The sequence below is a fragment of the Psammomys obesus genome, unplaced genomic scaffold (genome assembly GCF_907164565.1).
Source record: "Psammomys obesus unplaced genomic scaffold, mPsaObe1.curated_primary_1811, whole genome shotgun sequence".
Lineage (NCBI taxonomy): Eukaryota > Metazoa > Chordata > Mammalia > Rodentia > Muridae > Psammomys > Psammomys obesus.
Window position 1 is genome coordinate 32,306,876 of NW_026585644.1, and position 5,313 is coordinate 32,312,188.

Genomic DNA, 5,313 nt, shown 5'->3' on the forward strand with positions numbered 1-5,313 from the left:
CATATACACAGGGGAAGAGGGATTACTGAATCAGGTGGTATAGTGTAACCCACTTTTTTTCCAGTGGATATTGTCTGTGATATCCTCACTCATGGATACTTAAAGCCTTCAGAGACCGTTTTCTTTCCCTGTACATGAAGATCTAATGATAAAATAGTTGTGAATATACACATACAGTAAGAGAGTAAGAATTGAAACCAATAATAAAATAGAGAAGTATATTAGAAATACAAATGTAGCTTGTTTCTTTTGAAAGAGTCAAGACAAATGCCTGTATTTCTGTATTGTAGCTTCTGTATGTACCCGAAAGTATGGTAAGTAAAATGAACAGGGAAAGTGCCACAGTTCTGCCCTGGATTTCCTCCGTAGGCATCCCTGCAGTATTTTCCTTAATGGTTGCACACAGTTCTACCTAGCAGTGTACAAGCCCTCATTTCTTCACACCCTCAATAGCACTTTTCTCTTGGGTTTCAATAATTCTTACCTCTTGTTTTGGGATGCTATCTTGAGGAGCGCATAGTGAGGAGATCTTGGTGGTTTTCATTTCCTTTTTCTGATGAGTAGTGATCTTCGGTATCATTTCATGAGAATATCTATTGGAGTCCTTTGCTCATTCTAAAAACTGAATTACGTTTTCTTGCATTTGAATTATGAGTTTTTAAAATCCTATTTTTATGCTTTGAAAGTTCCATACATTTATGCAGTTGATTATGTATCTATGCACCACACCTTTCTCCAATTCCTCTTCTTTCTCCTTACCCAGTCTCCAAGCTTCATGTCCTTTGTTTTGTTAATAAAAATCCCATGAGTCCAATTAGTGCTGTCCAAATGCACATGAGCACGTGGCCATCTCCATGAGGAACCTATCTGCAGCCACTCATAGCAGCTGTAGTTACCTATAGAAGACCTGCACAAACTACCAGGATTTTTTTTTTTTTCTTAATGGCAACATCTTACCAGATACATGTTTTGCAGATATTTTCCAGTGCACAGGCTATCTTTTAATTTTGTTGACTGCTTTTTGCTTTTGTAGCCTGAGTTTTGGTGTGATAATCAAAACATCATTTCCGAAGCCAAAGATGTTCTCTCTCTGTTTTGTTTGTTTGTTTGTTTTTGCTTTTGTTTTTATACTTTGAGACAGGGTTTTTCTGTGTAGCCCTGGCTGTCCTGGAACTCGTTCTGTAAACCAGGATGTCCTCGAATTCACACAGATCTGCCGGCTTCGGCTTCCTGAGTGCTGGGCTTAAATTTAGGTATATGCCACCACCTCCCGGCATATTTCCATTTTTTAATTTAAGACTTTAATGATTTCAGGTTTAGTGTTGCTTTAGTCTTTTCATCCATTTTGAGCTGATTTCTGTGTATAATGTGAAATTTGAATTAAATTTCTTTATTTTACAGGCAGATAGTCTAAATTCTATTTATTCATTCATTCATTCATTCAATTATTAATGGAGTAGGACCTTACTATGTACTCTCTGCTGTCCTCTAACTCTTAGCTCTTGTCTCTCCTTACAAGTCCTGCGATTATAGGCCTGTACCATCATTCTCAGTTAAAAATGTTGCTACAAATAAACATTAACTAGATATAATGGCATAAATAAAAATGTTCACACCAATCACTTATGTACTGTTCTTAATTTTGATCTGGTTTGTTTTTAACCCAGTGACCTATCCATTGATTATTTGTCATTTAAATTTTCTTTGTAATATTATCTGACTTAGTTTTGTGTTGTTCACAGGTACAGTGAACAGCTTTTAAATTATTGCAGCAAGTCTTGAAAACCACATACCAGTGTAGCCTGCTCTGCTACCTGGTTGGTTCTGAGTGGCCACTTTGACTTCTCAAGTTTTCTAATCTTCAAGATCTAATCTCTTTGATATTTTTTGATTATTCCCTGAAAATTTATAGATATTATTCTTATGAAAAAGATCAGCCATATTTAGCATAATGAACTTGAACTCAGATTTTTTTTTCTAGTGGCAAATTATGGAACATGTTTTAGTTGTAGTGTATTTCAGATTTTAAAAACGTTTTAAATTCCTCATAGAAATTATTTTTAGTTCTCTGTGCAACACATCATGAATTATACTTTCTTAGAAAACAATCTTATTCTGTGAGATCCACAGTTATAAACTGTATCAGGTACATCCCTGTATGTCCAGTTCTGGTGCTAGCCATCGCTCCCACTCGTGCCAGCTTCTTTTAAGTCTTTCGTTAACATGCAGAATATCTGAATGACTGTTGGGCAGTTGACTCACTTTAAAAAAAGTTCCATCAGTTTGCTTCCCATTAAGACCTAGAGGTGGATCACTGGTAAATAATTGCATTCTTTATTTATTTAGAGATGTATTAATGAGATGCCTCTGTTGTAACCAATATTGCAAACTTTTTAGCTCACTCAAAGGTATCTTTTTTGGAAAATGAAGGAGAAGCTCATGGGGCTAAAAACCTGTTTCTTATATTTCACCCTTTCATAGTGCTTGGGTGTGTGTTTCAGATTTGTGGCTTTACCCATCTTGCCTTGTAGGTTGTTTAGGCTATTTGTTCCTTCAGAGAGTGCCATTATTTCAAATCCAGTTTTTGGTTTTTTTCTTCATTCTGTGCTGCTAGGAATTGAATCCATGGCCTCAAGCTTGCTCGGTGACTTTGAGCTACACTGTACCCCATTTGTTTTGTCCTCACACAGCTCCTCCCACTTCATCTAGGTACAAATTAAACATAGTGCACTATGTAGTGACATTCCAGCCACTGTCACAGGCTCACCACTTCACTCGCTTTATTTTGTTCAGTACTTCCTTGAAGATGGCAAAGTCCAGGGTCCATGTGTATTTGGACTTGGGTGTGTAGTAGCTTTAAAAACTCTCCAGAGCTTCTAGGAAGGGGAAGGACTGAGAGAGATGTATGTTTTCAGTGGGAAGAGTGAAGAGGAAAAAGTGTTCAGGATGATTTAAAATAGACTGGAAGCTTTCAGGTTCAAGGTGGATTGCCTTTTGGGTAAGGGCTTTATTAGAGAGATATTAATGTCATAGAGAGACAGCAGGCTGTGGTCTTTGAGGAGAGTTCAGGGTTCTGTGGACTTTTCAGCTTTGTTATTTCTTCCTGTCTGTGAACATGAGGTGTTTATCGGGAATGGACACATGCCCTCTCAAGATCTTTCATCAGGGCTTCATACTTGTCTTAGTAGAGGTCATTTACCTTAACCTTCCTTGGTGAAGGCTTTTCTTTTTTTGTAGTATTTTATGTTTCTATGGCTATTGTGACTAGTATTGCTTTCTTTATTGTTAATTTTTTGTTTATTGGTGTGTGCATGTCTACATAGGGACGCTTGCTTGGGCCAGTGTTTGTGGAGGCCAGAGGTCAACGCTGAGTATTTTCTCCATTGCTCTCCACCTTTCTGAGACAGGATGTCTCACTGAACCTGGAGCTTGGTTTCAGCTGGATTGGCTGGAGATGGCCCAGGGATCTGGCTGTCTCTGTGCTCCTTCTCCACACCATCCCACTGTTGGGGTGACAGGCATCACCACACCTGGCTTTTTCACAGTTGCTGTGGATCCAAATTCATATTCTCATCTGTGCAATAGCACTCTGCCTGTTGAGTCCCCAGCCTGCAGGATCACTTTCTTGACTTCTCAGCAATTTTGTTGTTGCTGTAGGTTGATTTTGTCTTTTAGAACTTTACTGTATTTATTAGATTTTGGTGGCACTCAGAATTTTTAAAATATAAAACTATATTAGCTAAAAATGGCTAATATGATTTCCTTTTTCCCCATTGATGCCATTTATTTCTCATCTCCTGTCTCCAGTCCTGCACTGAACAGGGACGGTGGGAGTGGGCAGCGCCCTCTTCTTGTTAGAGTCCAAATGGGAAAAGTCTTCCCGTGTTCATTCAGTTTGGTGTTGCCTGTGGCTCACCATATGTAGTCTTCATTGTGTTGCTCCTTCCTCCCTCACCCTTTTCTTTTTCTTTTTTTGCTATGCTTAGATAGTGAATCTTCTTGTTGCTTCTCTTACATGTGTTGAGATGGCTGTGTTGGTATGGATGGAGTGTATTTACTGATTTGCACATGTTAAATCATCTCAATTGATTTTGATGCATAATCTTTTTTTTTTTTTTTTAATGCGCTGTTGATTTAGTTATGTTCATCAAGTACATTAACCTATAGTTTTCCTTTGTTGTGCCCTTGCCTGGTTTAGGTATGAAGAGAATGCTGGTCTTATAGGGTAGTTTTGAAGAGTTCCTCCTGCTTAATTTTTGTGGCATAGCTTGAGATAAAGTTTAAAAATTTGTTAAGAATATAACTGAAGCTGTCTCTATGCTTTTCTTTGCAGATAGTTAAAAATACTACTGATTTCGTCTCATTACTCACTGTTTGTTTGCTCAAGCTTTCTGTGTCCACATCATTCAGGGTTGGTAAGTTACGTGTTTAAAAATGCCTCAGCTTTTCTGTTTGGTGGCACATTACTTGCTTATAGTATTTTTAATAGTCCTTTGCATCTCTGTGGTAGAGGTCAGAATGCTCCCTTTTCATTTCTGATTTTCTTATTTGCCTCCTTTTTTTCTTGGTAAGTGTAGCTAAAGATTCATCAATTTAATCTTTTCAAAAATCTTAACAAAATTTCCAGCTCTTCATTTTGTTTTATATTCTGTATTATTTTAAATCATATTTGTTTCTGTTCTGATCTCTGTTATTCCTTCTACTAATTCTAGTTTTGGTTTGAACATACTTTCTAGTTTTTCAGCTGTATCATCAGGTCATTTATGTGAGATATTTTTTTTCTTTTATGTAGGCATTTCCTGTTATAAACTTCCATTTAAAAAAGATTTAAAAATTTCAATTATGTAGATGCATATATTCTTTGTGTAGACATATACACATATGTACATGTGCCTATGAAGGCCGGAGGCGTAAGATGCTCTGGAGCTGAGGTTACAGGTAGTTCTGAGCTGCCTTACATGGGTGCTGGGGATTGAACTTGGGTTGCCAGCATAAGCAGTGCATGCTCTTAACCATTGAACCATATCTCCAAGGCCATAACTTCCAATTTAATACAGCTTTTGCTGTATCTTGTTGGTTTTGGTTTCTGTTTTCATTTTCAAGAGCATTTTCATTTCCTTTTTGGTTTCTTTATTGACTCAATGGTTAGTAGAGTACGTTGTCTAATTCCCAAGTTTTTATGTGTTTGTCAAGTTCCCTTTGTTGATTTTTAGTTCTAGTCCATTGTGGTCCAAAACAATGTATTATTGTTTCTGAGTTTCTTATCTATCTATCTATCTATCTATCTATCTATCTATCTATCTATCTATCTAT

At 37.1% G+C, this 5,313-nt stretch overlaps 1 protein-coding gene across 7 annotated transcripts in view; it reads left to right on the top strand.

Annotated features, from left to right (window-relative positions):
• Positions 1–5,313, top strand: part of Ncoa1 (nuclear receptor coactivator 1) — a 228,032-nt gene that overhangs the window by 33,069 nt on the left and 189,650 nt on the right. The window contains exon 1 of one of the 7 annotated variants that reach the window (XM_055626149.1): positions 4,341–4,415. The exons of the other annotated variants lie outside the window; for them this stretch is intronic. The gene's annotated coding sequence lies outside the window, so the exon portion shown is untranslated. Of the gene's footprint in view, positions 1–4,340; positions 4,416–5,313 lie in introns of those variants that run through there. 7 annotated transcript variants of the gene reach the window in all.